The following is a 17341-nucleotide window of genomic DNA, read 5'->3' on the forward strand; positions in this document are numbered from 1 at the left end:
AATACCTTAGTGATTTTCCATGGTCTGAGGAGATTCAATAATTTTTTCTGTTTATCCTTCATATCCTTTTCTGCATCATTAATTTAAATGGAAAATACTGCACTTCAGCAGAGAAAGTAAATAAAGCTGAAGTGCTATAGACAATTTATAAAGTTACCATTATTTTAAATTATTCTTCAGACTGTAGTAGTAGCTGGAAATTGAGTGGGAAGCATGACCTTCTCATGCTGTACAAACACAGCATAATAATATGACTCTTCCAAGTGTTTTAGTGTACCTCAATGTGGAGCAGCTGGAGGGAAACATAAGCCTTCAGAAAAACAATATGCTTATATTTCTTTGTCTCTGCTGGAACATAGTATAAATACAATGTCTTATGCATTTTTCTGTTCAATGTAATTCCTAGTCTAGAGAGACTAGCTCAGTTCACTGCTGTATGAGACATCCCTGGGTCAGATGTGGTCCTGAGAGTAGGTGTGTTCTACAGTAAACATCCCACTTAACTAAACAGATTGTGCCCTGCCCAGACTAAGGAACTCAAGTCTGTCCTTCCTCTTCTCTCATCGTTTCATTTCTCTCTCTTCTTACTTTTTTTCTATTCAGCTCTCTCTATGTATTTATCCATTGTCTTCTACCCTCTTTACAGACAACATCTTAGTCTTTTTTTGATCACTTTTCCTCTCAGTCTACTCTTACTGGTCATGAAGAAGAAGTCCTAGCATTCAATGCCCAGGGAGCAGTCCTTTTCTTTTTTTTTCAGGAATACATATCCCAGTTGTATTCCTCCTTTCTCTTCAATTCTGCTTTAACTCTTCAGAGTCTCCTGTTTTATGACAGAATTCTCTCAGTCCTGATTACAAAGGAGGTCTCTCTGCCTGATCCACAATATGTCTCCAAGTGTTAGCAACACCTTTGGATTTCCTGGTTGCCACGGCTAACCAATTTGTACAGAAGTGTTGCCTCAGCAGAGCCTCTCTTCTTGCTAGGTACCCAGAAACAACTTCAGGTTACTGGGAGGTTGATCCATTGCTGGGAGCTTCCTGGTAAAGAGCTTCCTGTGCTCTTTATCTCTCTACACCATGCAAACAAATTATTCCTTGGAGACACATATGGAGACTGTTCAGCACAGCGATGAAAACAGTTATTTCAGCAAGCATGGTCCTGGGAGAAAAGAATGCTGAGCTGCCTTAGCTGCCATCACTAGCTGTTCTGTCAGAAATCCCACTGGGTGAGAGCTGTGTAGGAACTTCTCCAGAGAATTACTATAAAACTATAAAGGATTCTTCTCAGATGCATAAGTGGTCTGATACAAAGCAGAGTGAAAACTTCAGCTGGTTCTACTTTGCTCAATTTTAATTGTATCCCTACACAGAGGCTGGCAGCTGGGTGAAATGTTGCTTTGTGATTTTTTTAGTTTAGGTTTTTTTCTTTTCAATGATCACATCTTTCATTCAAAGTTAATGAAAGTGCCCAGGCTTCAGTGAACTTTTGGATTACAACCATGAAGTGTGGAATGGATTCCCTCTGACATAGGAAAGATAACTATTCAGTGATTATTCTGGCTATTTTCTGATAATAGCTGTTCCTGCTTTAGAATTATAGTTTGTAAGGACACATAGCTTGATTTCCCAGATGTGTGTCCTCCCCAGACATGAGAAGGAGCTTCCTGCAAAAAAATAAATGTACAAAAGAGTTCTAGCTGCAAGACAATTATATACATTTGCTGTAGAAAATACTTATTTTAAAGAAGGAGGTGTTTTATTGCTGCCCAAAGGAAAGGCTGTGCCTTAGCTCCTGCAGACTCATGTCTCTCCCTGATATTGGTGTAATACTGGAGAGTACTTCCCTTGCAAAGTGATCTAGTGAATCATAAAGCAAGAAACTTCTGATTCCTTCTGTGCATAAAGCCACACTCAAAACATGAATCTTACATCTCTTTAGATGGGTCCATACTGCTCGACTAAAATATGTAACACAAATTACATTTTGTGTAGATCCTTGAGCAAGTGCTTATCACACAAAAGAAAACCAGTGCTTGTGTTTCAGTGGTAGCACTCTCATACTTTATCACAGTCTGTAATTTGTAGGAAAGGCTTCCTAGTATAAAACAGAGATTGTGTAACTTCCAGGAGATCAGCTTAAGCTGTCTTTATTAATTATGTTTAAAATTCACAGACAAGCTAAACCAAATAAGAGCCTTTGGAGAAGCTCCTGGAGGGAAAAAAAAAGAGAATTAGGAATGCACTCTAACCCGTGTTTTGTATGAATGTTTTCATTCATGTAGTAGTTCTTATAGTAAAGAATTTAATACAAATTATTATAACATCTTTGCTGAAACTGAGGAACTAAAATTTTGTAGGAGACATAGTCTATTTTTTCAAATTTTCAGTATCTACTACACTTACTGAGGAACAATAAGAACTATTACTCTTCACCTCATCTCAGACATAAGACTTCAACTTTCAGTGATGGTTGTGATGCTCAGTGTTTAATTCTGAAGTGCTTTATTCTACACAGGGTGCTGGAGCTGGCTGAATGCACTCTGCCTGCTCACTGCAGAGGAAACCTTTCTGTCTAATGTGAGTCTGAATTCTGTTATGCAGCAAGATGATTAAAGATGGTATCTTAAACCTCTCCCTCTGTTCCTTCTCCTCCCCCAACTAGCTCCAGTCAGGTTTTCTTTAGCTCTCTGTTATTTCAGAGAGTGGATTCTTGTGAAACAAATAGAATCTGTAAAAAAAACTGTGTGGGGGAGGTGGCTTCTGTCCTTTTATGGCTGCCACTATTGCTAATCCAACAATGCAGTCACACCAGTTTTATTTGCTTTGTGATCAGTACTGTAACAGCTTGAGTTGCTAGAAATGGCTGGGTTTCAGTGGGTTGTTTTTTCTCTCATCTGAAGGACAGCTTCACTGTGCAATTACCATGGAGTGAACAGACCAGTCTCTTTTGTGAATTATTTATAAAACATAAAGAAACAGGAGCATTTCTTACATTGGAAAGAAGTGGTCCATCCCCACCAGGAGTTTATAATCCTCACTGATGTCTTTCTTTATCATTGTGTTTTAAGAGTAAGGTGTAGCAATGGTGTGATGGAGCTGGAGTTTCACTCTGCACAGAGCAGAGCAATGGAGCCAGTGAAGGGTATGGAGCACAAGTATGATGAGGAGCAGGTGAGGAAACTGTGGTTGTTTAGCCTGGAAAAAAGAAGACTCAGGGATGACTTGGTGACTTTTTACAGTCACCTGTAAGGAGGGTGTAGCCAAGTGGGGATTGGCCTCTTCTTCCAAGCAGCAAGTGGCAGGGCATGAGGAAATAGCCTCAAGCTGCACCAGGCGAGGTTCAGGCTGAACATCAGAAGGAATTTCCTCATAAATGAGATTGTTAAGCATTGGAATGGGCTGCTCAGGGAGTTGGTGGAGTCACCATCGCTGGTGACTGGACATGGCACTTAGTGCTATGGTCTAGTTGTCAAGGTGCTGATCAGTCAAAAGTTTGGGGTGATGACCTCAGATGCTTTTTCCAGCTTAAAAGATTCTGTGATTCTGTGATTTTTATGCAGTAGAATAATTATTTGCCTAGTACAGATTTGCTACAATGTCTATCAAGTTACAGTATTCAACAATTTATCCTGACATATAACAAATTTCTACGGTTTGTTAGTTTGTGTACCTGGTTCTAAGGTAAGGTTTGTCTGTGGCAGTGCCTGACAGTGTTCCCATACATTCATGTAGGGATTTAAAAGTCTGAGTGGGTGGTTCACTGGCTGTCCCCAAGCTCTTGAAAACAGATGCTTGGTGACTGAAGCTGTGATCATGAAAAGGGCAGAGTAAGAGAAAGTTTCAAAAATTTTTACAAGGTAATATCATTTTGTTGTTGTTGTTGTTACTGTTTTTGTTGCTGTTATTTTTATTTTCTCACTGTGCAAGTCAACATTTCCGTCCTGTTCTTTTAAGCTTGTAAATTTGGGTTTTCTGTGATGTGGTTTGATGTTTCTGTTGTGTCATATGTTTGGTGCGCATACACACACTGGACAACTACCAGTTTAAAAGGATTAGAGCCATTGTAAGGAACAAATACATGCATGGAAGCTCAAATATAGATACTGCTATCCCAAAGTCACATAGATGAAGTAACACAGCTGGAAATAACATTCAAGAGCTATTAATTTTAGTCTCTTTATTTGTGCCTTGTAAATAAATCATGCATAGTCCCAAAGGAAACACAAATTTTCCTTCTTTTGTATTTTTGATTCTGAAGTCCCTGTGCATTGCCAAAGTAGAATGAGCAGAACTGTATGTACATGACTGTCAGAATTCACTGTTGTAAATTCTATGTAATGCAGTTGCAAGACCTTGACTGTGGTTTCCCAAGGTGCTGTAGAGAACAGACTGGGAGGGTGCAGCCTGTGGAAAAAAGCATGAAGAAAAAGTCAAGAGTTGGACATGTGGCATAAACCACAGCAGAAACACTGAGATGTGACAAAGCACAACAAAACAGCTTGGCAAGTGCTTCAAATTGCTTCATGGGGTTTATCTAGAGGGGACTGACGAAATTTGAATCAAGGCACCTCAAGACAGTCTAGATTTTCCTTCCCATGACAAATGGCAATCTCTCAGAGAGCAGACACAGAAAAATGTTACAGGTCATTCTTGGAAATCTCTATTTTCTCTAAAGTTTGGGAGATTTTTTTTTTCCTGACAAGGTGGATTTGTTATAAGAGAAGATTGCGAAAATTTCCATCTTTCTGTGATAGCAGTGTAATATCAGCAGAATGAGTAGCACACAGATCATTCTCAGCAGTAAGGCTGAAGGCTTGGTGTACTGCTGAGCAGCCATTGTGGAGACAGCAGGGGGGAAGTGAGAACCTGTTTGTGCTCTCCCTTTTTCCCGGAGTATACTGGAACAGGCAAAGTTCTGTTGGCAGCAACAGCTTGGGAAATGGTTCTCAAGTCTGTAATTGCTTGTACATGCAGCTGATACCAGGATCTTAAAAATCAAATTCACACAATTACGGAAGAGAAACAATCAAGGCAATTAGTTCCTGCTTACTGTTCCTCAGGCAGCAAAAGAAACAGTCTGTACTGAGCTATGCTCCAGTAGGTTGTTAGTTGAAGTATATTATTCCAAACACATTATTTTTAGACCCTTCAAGTCTATAAAGGCCTATGGATGTTGTCTCAGAGCCAAGTCTGACTGCACTTCTAAAAGTGGTATCCACAAAGAGCTATTCAGGGTAGCGCAGTGGGTGACATGCAGATCTGATGCAGCTCTAGTCTATTTTGGGCCAGCTGCGCTTTTCTGTGCTGCAGAGTTGCTAGCTCATGAAAGGTGCTTGTTTATCGCTGGACCTAAGGCAGTCCATGGCTGTGCAGAGGACTGTGAATTTACTTCAGGAATTATCCTTGGCATGCCATAAACAGGCTAAAGGTTACAGATCATGTACACTTAGTTAAGTTTCAAAAGTTGCACAGACTCCTTTTCCAAGATTCAGCAGCAGGACTGTATCACTGTGCCATGGGTGATAAATTTATCACTGCTGTTCCAAATAGCCTTTTGCTGTCTGTTTCCTATACAAATTCAATAGTGGGATTAGCACTGCTAGCATTACACTTTCCACTACTTCTACTGTCTGTATAATTAGTCCCCATGAAATAATTTACTCTTCTAGAAACATGATGGAACACAATACTAAACAGTACCTCTTCTCAAGGAAAACAGCAGCCACTGGTGAAGAGGACAGGTGCAGATACCTGTTAATTTCTGTCATCACAAGGAAGGTAGTAGAAGCAGGAGCAAGGGATTGTCTATAATAAAGTTACATTTTTCCAGCTGTCAGAAAACAACAAAGCAATCCAGACAGAACATTATTTAATGTAGAGGCTTTGATGAGGTCTTGTCATGGTAGATGCATACTTGCCCAACAGCTCTGCTGGCTGCCTCTGGAGTATCAAGGGAGGAGGTACAAAAAAGACGTCCAAAAAAGCATAAGGACCAAAAAAGAACTTGGAGACAGTATTTTTGCAACAATTTATCCATATATATAGAACCCCAAACTGTTTTTTTCACGTTTGAAAAGCAAAGGATCTAAAACCATATCCCATGTTTCTGACACTAAGTATTTTAGAGGCCTGAGACCCCTGGAAAATGAAGTAGCATTAACATCCTTTGTGCAGAGATGACAGTGATATTGCGAGCTCTCCAAAAGCTATCATCCTCTTTCCTATCAATATCTCAATTTTTGAATCAGAGAGTCCTACAAACAAAATAGCAGTAATTTTGTGGTGATGATGGCATAGACTGGAGTGGGGTTGTCTTGTTTGTTTTGGTTTTTTTTGTTGGTTTGGTTTTTTTGCTTTGGTTTGCTTGTGTGTTTGTTTGCTCACATCTGGTGGTGATAATCCTTGCAGATGTAAGCTTTGGCACTTCGCTCAGAAACAAAGGGCAAAGGAAGCTCCCAAAAGGCCTCATGCAGTCTCCCTTGTACATACACTCAGCTTTGGAAAGACTTGTTTCCTAAATGTTATGTTGTCTTCATGTCTAGGGAGATTAGGACCACAGATGTATCACGCAGTCCCTGTAGCTCTGTGAATCAGGGTCAGCAGAAATGTAATGAACTACTGTTTTTGATTAGGAGGTCAGTATTTATTTTTCTGTGAGAAAGGGTAAATTCTTATATTTGTCTAGAACCGTCTAGAGCCTAGGGTCTCACTGCTGCTCTGGTGAACAGATGGTATTAGCATAGAGTCATGTTTGAAGATCCTGAAAAGGTTTTTTTTTCACTGTACTTTATTCACTTCTACAATCTTTATGCAGAAGCTGTTAGGCAGTTTAGTAAACATTGGAGTCTTCTTGACTTTAGACTGAGGACAAAATTTGACAATTCAACAACCAGTTGTCTGAAGACTACTGTCAGTCATTCTGCTGAATTTTGCAATCATTTTTGTCTCACTTGTTTGTCAGAAAGAACACTAAGGATGTGTTCTGTTAACAGTAGTAAAGTAACCATGAAGGATATAACTAAATGGTGGGGTTTATGTAGAAAATTTTGAGTGGTTGCTCAAAATTTTATTTATATTTTTATAGATCAGCTTGTTGAGCTCAAATGTTTAAGCATGTACATGAGTGTTTTCTCTTTCACGAAATCCAGTATAATTGAGAACATCTGACAGACATCTACACTACGTGTTTGCTACCATCTGGTGGCTATCTCCACACTCTGTATTTTTATTTGCTAATTATTTCTGTCTCTTCAGGTAACAGTAGTGCAAAATTTATTTTTAATGTGCCTGTTGTACAGTAATACTTGTACATTTGCAGAAGGAAAAGACTGTCACAGAGACTGTGTGTAATCTGAAACTTCAGGATTTGCTGTGGTACTATATTTTTGGGTGCAAAAGGTACAAATGCTGTTGATGTGATGTATTTCAAAGGTGATGTATTCTTATTCCTGCTGTTACAGTGGAAGTATAGAAACATTTGTTCAATTTCAGTGGCATCCTGTACATACCATCTTTGAACTGCTGACAAAAGGAGATTTGACACAGGTAGCCAGGGAGTTAATGTTGGGAGCAGTCTCAGCCCAAGAGCAAACAATTAGCTAGCAGCCCTAGTGGAAATACTTTGCTTTGTCTTGGTGCTAAGTCACTGGTAAGGCTGTCATTCTGTACTACCTCCCTGTTATGACCTGTAAGGTGACAGATCTGTTTCAAACATAGACTCTTGTGCCTCTCAGGCACCAGTCCCATAAACACAGCATTACCTTCACATAAACAAATACCACTGCATGAAACTTATGCTTTGAGCCTCTGTAGATTCAACAGAATATACTTCTCCTTTTGTCTTACTGCGCTGAATTTATAGGTAGGCTGCCTTGCTGGATACTTCTCAATTTCCCACCTGTATTTCCAAAGTATTTCTAGCAATTCCCACATAACCTTTATAATTGTTTTCCTTTTTGCCCTGTACCTGCATATGTAGGAGATATTGTGTACAATGTAGTACAGAATTCATGTAAAGAGGTGCAAATCAGCCTGTGCTTTATAGACACCTGCAGTGGTGCATTCCCCCTCTCCTGCATTCCAGGCTGTACTGCAGTCTAAGAAATGTGCATTAGGCCTCAGCCTTGGAAACAGCACCTGGGCTCAGCTCTTCCTGAGCTTATCAGAAACATGGTCTGCTCCCAGGAACTGTTGTCTAAGGAGCTCCTTTTTTCCTTATGAAAAACCTTGGAAAGTATTTTTCATGCCTCAATGGCAAAACATTCCTGTTCTCACACATTCAAAGAAAGAGCCGATCCAAACTGTGGCCAGGATGAAACATTATGACTGAAGCCTACTGTCTTGAGACTCTATAAACAGTGGTCCAAATGAAACCCTTTGAGCTCTCCTGGACCTCAGTGGGCTGTGACCAGCAGCCTCCCTCTGAGGGGGAAGCCTTTCTGAGACAGTGAATTCAAAGGTTTGCTATACTTGGAGGATCACCAAAGAGCAACAAGTCTTGGTCTGATGCCCCCACTCCTCCAGGCCTGATCCTTCATCTGTCAGGAAATGCAAAAGCATCTGAAGTGAGATTTTCACTGATCTCCAAGGGGAATTTTTCAAAGGTACCTTGCTTGCACTGACTCCTTCTGTCTGTGTTGCATGCACGTGTGCATGTGCAACATCTGAGAGAAATGCTGCTTTCTTAGATGTTTAAGTACCCTGTAAGTTAGGCCTGTAAATAAACTTGTGACTTAAGACTTAACCTTAAACACTGCTAAGTGTTGTTCTTTTGCTAAGTTGCTAAGTATAACTTTGAAGTTATAAATTAGGTTAAATGCTGCTAAGACCTATTCCTCTGTTAAATTATTAAAGTTACATTATAAATTAAGTTTAAGGTATCATTTAAGTTAGGTATAATTTAAGTGTTGTTCCTTTGTTAAATTATTAAGTTTAAGGGATAAGTTAAGTTAAATTACTATTAAGTTTGAGTGCTGGTAAAGTTTTTGGTTGTGTTCCTTTTTATCCTTACCCTCACTGTCCTTTGTCACACATATATAAACACACCCACACACCCACCCCCCACACCCACCCACACACCCAAGGCCCGGCCATATACACACCCTTAGAGAGTTCTTCATTCATGTCTCTTTTGATTTTGGATTTTGTATGGTTTTGTTGTTCCTTGCTGTGCCTTAACTGTCCTGTAAGTAGTAGATGAATCTTGCCAATGAACTTCGTTGTGATGTCATTTAATATTAAATCTGGCTTTTGATGATACCCTCACCCATGATATTTAAGTGATCTCAAACATTTGTTCGTAACAGCCCCAGAGCCCTGTACCAAGGAGCTAAAATACTGAGCACCACTGGAGCTAGAATACAGTCACATACAGTCTATCATTACATTACCGTATCCTCTTATATAATGTGAACTTTGGCACTAAGAAGTGAAAAAATGATCCTTATATGTCTTATCTTCCTGTAAGCTAAGTGAGGCAAGTAAGCCAAAACTGCATTCAGTTACCATGTCAATTAACACTGCCCTTTGCTGCAGAATTGCAGTTTTGTATCACTGACAGTTTTTCTAGAAAATACCACTGTTTCCTGGGTAGACATTCAAGACCCAGAGAGAATTTCTTCAACTTTTAAACCATGTTTTATGTATTGGACTAGCCATGTGCTATCCCTAATAAGTTAAGCCATTCAGTGCCCTCTTTAGGTAAAAACAGCATTATTGTTCTGACTCACTGGAGAACAGAGAAGACTGATTTGCTCTGTAATTGCACAGCAGAGGTCAGGCTATATCCTTCAACTTATGAATTCCAGTCAAATAGTCCTAAGTTTTACAAATATCAGCCCATGCTCTAGGAAAACCAGGTTTAGCCTGTAATCCATGCATGGGACTGTACTCATATACACAAGGTTGTAACAAATGCTTGCAAAACTGGCATCCTTCATTGCGTATGCAACTGATATCACAGAAGGCTGTCCATCAATATAACAACTAGAGAAAATAATGTGCTCCATTCCTCTGACTGGTTTACACATATGGAAATCAAAAGAGCTTGAAGAGAAGGGTCTTACTCTTTTATTTATCATTTTTGAGGAGAAAAGGATGACTTAATTCTGACTCCATAGGCATCCAAGATGAACCACCAAGAGTGAATACAGCCATTGCCTGCAGGTAATACTTTTCCCAAAAAAATGGCATCAACCAATATGGAAGATTAACATCAATCAATAAACCTCCTAAAGCAACATTTAGAGGCATCTCATGAAAGAAAAGCCTATTTCCCAGAATAGGCTAAGTTAGCTGCCAAAATACCAAAGACACAGAGAAAAAAAAAGAAGAAAAAGAAGCCAATCAGTGAAGTTGACAGGTCCTCTGGTAAAGATCCAGCTCTCCAAGTCAACATGTTCTTTTCTAAGGTGGCATTTTATTGCTCTTACAGTTGATGTTGATTTTGTCCTAGCGAGACCAGCCTGCCTAACTGTAATTCCTACAGCTGGTCTGGATTTTTCATGAAGCTCTTTGTTTGCATATCAGAGCACGTTGGACATTGTCTCTGAATGAGGCAGTGCAATTAAGCAAGAAAACTGACACTTTGAGGCAACTTCTGCAGACCTGAAGAAGCCAGAAAAATGTTGTCATTTGCACAAGTTAAGCCCAGGGGCACCATTCAGAGTTGCTCAGAGAAAGCACACAGAATCTATGACAAGAAAAAAAAACCTTATCATTGTCTGGGCTTCAGTAACGCATGACTGCAGTAAGATTTAATTTGGCAGCTTTTTATTCAGTGTTTCAGCCTGCAGTCATTTTAGTTCAAGATTTTTTGGATATATATTTTCAAGGCCAAATGACATCACTAAGGTGTACATCCTGAAAAATGTAGTCCAAAATTTGACATTCAGTAGGTGGGTCGTGGCCTATAAGGTTTTTTTGATGGTAGGTCAGACCATGAATGTGCAGAGAAGTCACCACACACTTACTAAAAATATGTCGTATTTTTCTTCTTCTGCACAACATACATGTTGTGCAGAAGAAGAAAAATACCACATATTACTTTTTGTCTGTTATTGAGAAAGTTGTTGCAGACGTGATCTTTCAGATCCTGTAATATGCTCGATACCTCTGAAGATTTTCAGAGGTAACACAGATTTTAGATGTCCTCCTTTGAAAGTAGAAGACAGGAGGCAGAGGACATCATCCATCTTTCAGCTGCTGTCTTCAGCATCCCAGCCCTCTTTGGTTTTGGTGTTTAGCTCTGACTTAGTGAAATCTGAAAAAAACAAAACAACAAAAAATCTCCACTATCATTCTTTCATGATAATTCAAAGGCGGGATCCTCAAACTCTGCAATGCGTGACATTGCATGGATAAAGCAGGTCAACAGTAGATAAAGACATCTGGCAGTTTAAGTTAATGGTATGTAGAAAAAAGAGAATGTGTTAAACATTGAACTTCATTTTGCACTGGGGGAAATTAGACTCCTGTTTCTTGGGATCTTTAGAAGTAATAGTATAGTAAAGCACTTGACCTTACTCTCACCAACACATGACTAATGTCTTTCTTGAATAACTTGATTTTTTTTCCTCTGTTATCTGAAAATAATTTACTGAAATTAATTTTTACATGGGTGTCCAGAGAGTAATCTCACAACTGAAGAAGGCAGAAACAGAGGCATAGCGCAGATCAATGTCTGGCTTCATCTCTGGTGCCATCAAGAAGGCTTTGGCTTTTTTGGCAATGGATTGAACTTCAGTGACTGTTGCCTGTCAGGAAGAGATGGAATCCGCTTGTCTAAAAAGGGAGAGAAAATCTTTGGCAGCAGACTGGTCAGTTTGGTGAGATGAGCTTTACCCTGAATGGCTTGCGGGATCCAAAGTGGCAATGCCACTCTCAATCTCTTCCTGGAGAGTGGGCCATGCCAACCAGTGCAAACTTGGCCTCCTCTTAAATGAGAATCATAGGGCTATCCACATCAAGAGTGTATTGTTACGGGGAATCCTGTTACATCTCTTCTAGGGAACATGGGTGCTAGATTACCTCCCTGATGTGCCTGTACACAGATGCAGAGAGCATGGGGAATAAGCAAGAACTAGAAATCTCTGGGCATGTGTGGCAGCAGCTCTCTGGACACAGAGAGCAACGCACAACTTTCCCAGGCATTGTCCTGGGAAAGGCTGTGAGAAGATCAGAGAAAAGAATGATGCACAATTCTTACCTTCACTTGCTGCACATGTTGTTCTGAATATGTGGAATATGTTATGGAGATTTGTTTACCAAAGGGTGGTTTCTTAATTGGCCAATGGTGATGGTGTTTAGATTGAAGGATCAATAGGGTCCACCTATTGTATTGTGACCCTGTAAGGGTGATGGGTTTCTTAATAAGTATAGTATAATAAAGTGATTGATCAGCCTTCTGAGAATCATGGAGTCAATGCTAATTATTACCTGGCTGGGGGCCTGTGGTGACAGGCATGTGCCAATGTAGAGCCATTATATCACTGCATTTATAGAGATATGGTGGGATAGCTCGTGTGACTGGAATGTTGCTTGGATGCCTGTGTATTTTTTAGAAGGGAGAGGTCAGTGAGATGAAGTGGTGGAGTTGTTCTTTTTATGAGAGAGAAACTGGAATGCATTGAGCTCGACTGAGGGACATACAAACTATTTGAGAGCTTAAGGATAAGATTTAAGGGACAGGCTAAAATGGATGAAAAGTATTATCAGCAGCAAAATTAAGATTGGGAAAATGTGGGGCCACTGCTGAATCAGATGAGTGTACTGGTGATGGAAGACACAGAGAAGGCAGAATTACTGAATGCCTTCTTTGTTTCAGTCTTTACTGGTGAGGCCAGCCCTGAGGAGTCCCAATCTCAGAGGCAAGAGAAGAAGGCTGGAGAAAGGAAGACTTTGCCCTGGTCACAGAGGGTTGGGTTAGAGATCAGTTAGAGAGACTTAACACCCATAAATCCATGGACTCTGATGGGATGCACCCATGGGAACCCAGGGAGCTGGCCAATGTTGATAAGCCAACCTCCACTATCTGTGCAAAAGCATGGAGAGCAGCAGAGTCACCCAATGACTGCAGCAAAGTCAACATTACTGCCATCTCCAAAAGGATGAGAAGGAGGACCTGGGAAGGTACGTCCTGTCAGCCTCACCTCCATACCTGAAAAGGGAATGGAACAGCTCATTCTGGAGGTCATGTCCAGGCATGTGGAGGACAATAAGGTCATTGGGAGTAGTCACCATATCTTAAAGGAGGATGTCAAGTCACCCTATCTTAAAGGAGGATTTCAAGAGGATGGTGCCAGACTCTTTTCAGTGGTGCCCAGGGACAGGAGGAGAAGTAATGGCCATAAACTAAAACACAAGAAGTTCCACCTTAACATGAGGAACAACTTCTTTTACATTGTGTGGTAGAGCACTGAAACAGGCTGCTCAGGGATGTTATAGATTCGCCCTCTCTGGAAACACACAAAATCCACTTGGATGAGTTCCTTTGTAACCTGCTCTAGGTGATCCTGCCTTGTGCAGAGTTTGGGTTGAACTGGATGATACCCAGAGCTCTCACGATTCTGTGGTTCTGTGAACTGTTTTGACAATTATGTTCTACCAGAAAGATGCCAGTAGTTTTGAGGGAAAAGAAGAAGAATTGGATTTTCTAGTTAGATATGCTTTTCAGTGAAAGAGTAAGAAGAATTTGATTTGTTTACCTTACCATTTGGAAAAAAAAAAGGCAGCATGGTATTAAATTAAATATAGTTCAAGGTAATCTATTTTTTCTACAAACTTCTGAGAGTTGCCCCTTCTCTTTCAGATATAAATAACTCAGGAGATACACCTCCAGAAGACTTCTGCAAATTGCTTTACTTCTAGACTTTTCAGGCACAGTAGTACATTGCTTCTAGTATCGGTCCCAAGAGATCATGCTAAGATCCTTAATTTTTCTGCAGGGTAACATATGTAGATGTGCCTTTATGTTTTTGTTAGTTCTTTGTTAAAATGCATGGCTATTTATTTTTTAACATAATGATACCTTTTTTATTAATATTTCAGATCCCACTTGGAAATCAATTAATTCCCTAACTAGTGGGATGTGATCCATTGTGTACCTGTAAGAAAATTTTCTGGTTATGGTCTAGACAAAGCTATTGTATGCGCTGTTTTAAAAAATAAATAAATAATATACCTTGATCAACTTTTAAACAGTCTTTAAAGATGGGAAGAAAACCTCATATTTGGCATTGTGTTTTGATATATAGAAGGTTGCTTTTGTTAAGTTTGTGGTCTTTGTTCAAGTAGAAATTTACATACATATATATATATAAAGAAATTATTTTGCTTTTTTCAGCACCTACAATTGCTGCTTCACTAGATTTTCTATACTGCTTAGATTCTGTTTTTTAAACTTCTATTTGCAAAAGCTAAAATGCAGAAACAACATGCAGATTGGGTTGAAAAAGCTGGGGCTGCAAAAAAGAAGATTGTGTGGATGTCATAGCAGCCTTCCAGTATCTGAAAGAGGCCTACAGGGAAGCTGGAGAGGGTCTCTTCATTAGAAACTGCATTGATGTGACAAGGGGAATGGCTTCAAACTGAAAGAGGGGAAATTTAGAAAGGAAATCCTTACAAATCATCAAATTATGAAATAAATTATTTACTGTGAGAGTGGTGAGTAATTGGAAGAGGTTGCCCAGAGAAGTTGTGGATGTATCACTCCTCTCAGTGTTCAGGGCTGGTTTGGAACATGGCTTTGTGCATACTGGTCTAGTGGAAGATGTTCTAGGCCCATGGTCTAGAACTAGATCGTCTTTAAGGCTCCTTCCAAGCAAAACAATTCTATGATTCTCTCTAGATGGTGGAAACTCCAGCTGAGTTAATGGCAACCATGTAATAAACAGGTTGAATAACTTTTCTTCTTTTAAAATGAAGAAAATACTAGCATCATCCATTTGGCTGTCAAAAATAGGTATTGAAACAGCCTTCCTGAGTTTTCTGCCGCTCCGTCTCTGATTTCGGACGCTCAGCTTCACCTACGTGCCGCTTTCCAGAACTGAAGGGCCTGTGGTCAAGACAGGAAATCTGCAACTCAGCAGAAGCGCTGGTGAAGGAATGAGAGGCTCGGGCGAAGGGTGCACGGTGGTACAGGCCGGCGCAGACATTCAGCCCACGGTACTTCTCGGCCGGAGACGCCAGCAGGACGGCGAGGGGCTGGGTGGCGAGGGGCGGGATCGGCCCTGCGCCCCGCCCTGCCCGCCTCTTGCCGCCGCTCTTCTTTGCCGCGGGCGGCGGGGGCAACGAGAGGCGGCGGACAGGCTTTTGGTCTTCTGCTCGGCGGGGCCGCAGCCGGCGGCGCAGTGAGGTGAGGCTGCCGGGCGGGGCGCGAGGCGCCGGGCGGCGGGCGAGGCGCCGGGCGGCGGCTGTGCCGGCTGTGTCCCGCGGGGCTCGGCTCGGCTCGGCTCGGCTCGGCTCGGCTCGGCTCAGCCGTCGGCGGTGGGGGACGAGCGGCGGCCCCGGCGCGGGGCGTGTGCGGCGGGCGGCCGTGAGGGCGGTGAGGGGCGGCCCCGCGCGGGCTCCGTCCTGCGGGCACTCGCCGTTGGCCGCTGGCAGTGCTCCCAGAGGTACCGGGCTGGCGTGCCAGGGCTAACCGGCGTGCTTGCCGGACGCTGATAGCGTTTCCTTGTTTCTTCAGTCAGCCTGCCCTCTGAAGGGTCTTGAGCAGGAAACATCTTTGAATATTCGCAGCAGAGGTAGAAATAATAATATTAGAAATCAGTGCAGGTGTGAGATACCTCCTCCCGGCTACCTTTCCCGGAAGGGTCGGACTAGGTGGCCTCCCCTGGTTTGTCGCAGCCGGGCTGGTGACCTGAGATTGTTGGCCGTCCTCTTCCTTCCGAGCTAGCCCTGCGGCAGCCTGATCCCTGCTTTCCCTCCCTCGGGCAGGGCTGCGGAGGCCTTACCGCTGCTCGAGGGAGTTTCAAAAGTTCGTGCCTCCAGAGGCCTTCCCGCCTCTGCTTGGAAAAGTGTTACCCCTACCTCTTAAGAAATTTTGGTTCGGATGTTGGGTACACAGTGGGCGCTGTGTTTATCGCCTACACGCAGGAAGTTTGAGTTGTTTTACTTCATTGAATTCTCTTGTCAGCATAAAGATAGAAGGAGTTGATCAGGCTTTTAGAAAATCTTGCTCTTGAATTGACTTTTTCTGAATGGCCTTTCATCTTACTTCTTCACAGCACTTTGCTTTGAAAGAACTATTTATGTAGTTGAATTTTTTTTTTTCCACTTTTTGTGGGAGGTCTCCATGTTTTGCAGTTAAACCATATGTGTAGTATTGTAGTGGTGGGGAAATGGTAGCAATTTACTGAGTTTTTAATCAAAAACCTAAACTTACTGCAACTCTGTTTCATAATCTCCATTTAAGATACGTGGGTGTCCTGTTAATTGTGATCTTAAAAAGCTGGTTCATGTTGTATGGGAAATATACCAGCAACAAAATATATACATAAAAATAAATGAGCGGTCTGACTAACTCTTGAGATAGTTCAGTTATCTAAGTTTGCTTGTTTAATTTTGTCTTCATACACATTATTTTCAGTGGTAATACTGTAATCTAAAAGTTCACCTGGGCAACATGTCCAGGTATTCTAGAACATTTTATCAAGTTATTTTTAGTTAGGCAACTTCTGTCATTGGGATAGATACCTACTTTAAACCTCTAGCTTCTGTTTTGCCACATACCTGTTAGGGAATTCTCTTTATTCAGATAAAGGGCATTGAGGATGTTTGGTTGTTAGCTTCTTGTAAAGCAGTCATTTGAAAGACAAGAGACTTCTTGAGCTGAAATATAATTAGTGAACAAGTGGTAATAATGACCCTATCCTTGGACAGATAGTGCATTTTTAGGGTTTTCACAGTTTTCTAATCTGTTACTTCTATTTTAAAATGCTTTAGAAAAGGAAGACCTGACACCTGAATTGACTGTCAAATAAATGGTTATTCCTGAGCAGGATGAGAGTGGAGTTGCTGAATGTGTTGTGGTGAAAATGCCATTCCCTTCTTGTAAAGAGTGTAGCTTGATAGTTTTGGTAAATAGTGACTCTGTGACATTCATCCAAAGTGTAGAAGTTTGAGTAGCGGCTGTTGCTGAATGTGTCAGAGTGTTTTTTCTTTTCTTTTTTTCCTGCAGTTTGTAAGTCCCTGAGAAAGGCATGTGGGAAGTTTGTGGTCAGCAGGCTTGAGTTCAGTGCACAAACTTTATATCTCCAATAGAAAAATATTTGTTTGACTTTTTTTGACTTGCAAATTTGAAAGGAAGAACCCCTCAGACAGTGTTAATGTGGAGGATGATA

The 17341-nt window shown here is 41.1% G+C and overlaps 1 protein-coding gene across 1 annotated transcript in view; it reads left to right on the top strand.

Moving 5' to 3' along the window:
- Positions 1-15110: 15110 nt before the first annotated feature.
- Positions 15111-17341, top strand: part of GOLM1 (golgi membrane protein 1) — a 37581-nt gene continuing 35350 nt past the window's right edge. Inside the window, exon 1 of the mRNA XM_030968212.1 lies at positions 15111-15354. The gene's annotated coding sequence lies outside the window, so the exon portion shown is untranslated. The remainder of the gene's footprint in view (positions 15355-17341) is intronic.

This window comes from Camarhynchus parvulus, chromosome Z (assembly GCF_901933205.1).
Source record: "Camarhynchus parvulus chromosome Z, STF_HiC, whole genome shotgun sequence".
Taxonomy (NCBI): domain Eukaryota; kingdom Metazoa; phylum Chordata; class Aves; order Passeriformes; family Thraupidae; genus Camarhynchus; species Camarhynchus parvulus.